Here is a 2,217-nt window from a genome sequence, read left to right as displayed (position 1 = left end):
TATCATGTTTTATGTATTTTCTTGTTTTTCATATGCATTTTCAACTTGTTAGTGTCTAAAGTTTGAAAATTTCTAAGTTTGGTGTCTTACATGTTTTTCTTTTCTTAAAAATTTTCAAAAACATGTTCTTGATGTTCATCTTGACATTCAAAGTGTTCTTGGTGTTCATCTTGACATTCAAAGTGTTCTTGCATGCATCATGTGTTTTGATCTTGAATTCTCATGTTTTGAGTCTTTTCATTGTTTTTCTCTTTCATCATTAAAAATTCAAAAATAAAAAAATATCTTTCCCTTTTTCTTCTCATAAAATTCAAATATTTGAGTTGACTTTTTCAAAAATTTTTAAGATCTAGTTGTTTCTTATGAGTCAAATAAAATTTTCAATTTAAAATTTCTATCTTTTTCAAATCTTTTTCAAAAATCAAATCTTTTTCATTTTCTCTTTCATAATTCCGAAATTTTTCAAAATTTATTTTCAAAATCTTTTCCTTATTTCTATTTCATATCTTCAGAATTAATGCTAACAATTAATGTGATTGATTCAAAAAATTTTTAGTTTGTTACTTGCCTAGCAAGAAATGTTCAATCTTTAAATTTTAAAATAATGTCTTTTGTTTCTTGTTAGTCAAGTAATCAACTTCAATTTTCAAAATCAAATCTTTTTAATTTCCAATTCAAATCTTTTTCAAAATGATTTTCAATCATATCTTTTTCAATGTCAATCACATCTTTTTCAAAATCAATTTCAAAATCTTTTCTAACCTCTTATCTTTTCAAAATTGATTTTTAAATCTTTTTCAAATTAATCCTATCTTTCTGTTTGATTCTTATCTTTTTCAAAATCACCTAACTAATTTTCCCTCTCTAATTTTCGAAAACTCTTCCCCACTTTTTCAAAATTCCTTTTAATTAACTATTTGTTTTAAATTCTAATTTAATTTAATTTCATTTTTCTTTTTAAAATTTTCGAATTTTAACTTCAAATTTTAAATTAAAAACAAAAATATTTTTATTTTATTTTATTTAATTTTCGAATTCTTCTCCCTCTCATCTCCTTCTATTTACTTATTTATCTACTAACACCCCTCTTTCACTCAAAAATTCGAACCCACTCTTCTCCTCTGTGTTCGAATTCTTATCTTCTCCTTCTTCCATTCTTCTCTTCTTATACTCATATAAGGAATCTCTATACTGTGACATAGAGGATTTCATATTTTCTTTTCTGTTCTCTTCTTTTTCATATGAGCAGGAACAAGGATAAGAACATTCTTGTTGAAGCCGATCTGAACCTGAAAGGACTCTGAAGAGGAAGCTAAGGGAAGCTAAAGCACAACTCTCTGGAGAAAATCTGACAGAAATTTTCGAAAAAGAAGGAGACATGGCCGAAAATAATAACAATGGTGGAGATGCAAGGAAGATGCTTGGTGACTTTACTGCACCAAATTCCAATTTACATGGAAGAAGCATCTCAATCCCTGCCATTGGAGCAAACAATTTTGAGCTAAAGCCTCAATTAGTTTCTCTAATACAACATAATTGCAAGTTTCATGGACTTCCATCAGAAGATCCTTTTCAGTTCTTAACTGATTTCTTGCAAATCTGTGATACTGTTAAGACCAATGGGGTTGATCCCGAGGTCTATAGGCTTATGCTTTTCCCGTTTGCTGTAAGATACAGAGCTAGAATATGGTTGGACTCTCAACCTAAAGATAGCCTGAACTCTTGGGAGAAGCTGGTCACGACTTTCTTAGCCAAGTTCTTTCCTCCTCAAAAGCTTAGCAAGCTTAGAGTGGATTTTCAAACCTTCAAACAGAAAGAAGGTGAATCTCTCTATGAAGCTTGGCAGAGATACAAGCAACTGACCAAAAAGTGTCCTTCTAACATGCTTTCAGAATGGACCATCCTGGATACATTCTATGATGGTCTGTCTGAATTATCAAAGATGTCATTAGACCATTTTGCAGGTGGATCTATTCACCTAAAGAAAACGCCTGCAGAAGCTTAGGAACTCATTGACATGGTTGCAAATAACCAGTTCATGTACACTTCTGAAAGGAATCCTGTGAGTAATGGGATGCCTCAGAGGAAGGGAGTTCTTGAAATTGATACTCTGAATGCCATATTGGCTCAGAATAAAATGTTGACTCAGTAAGTCAATATGATTTCTCAGAGTATGAATGGATTGCAAGCTGCATCCAACAGTACTAAAGAGGCATC

Source organism: Arachis ipaensis, chromosome B10 (assembly GCF_000816755.2).
Source record: "Arachis ipaensis cultivar K30076 chromosome B10, Araip1.1, whole genome shotgun sequence".
Taxonomy (NCBI): Eukaryota; Viridiplantae; Streptophyta; class Magnoliopsida; order Fabales; family Fabaceae; genus Arachis; species Arachis ipaensis.
The sequence above is the reverse complement of the archived record's forward strand: the minus strand, read 5'-3'. Positions refer to the sequence as shown.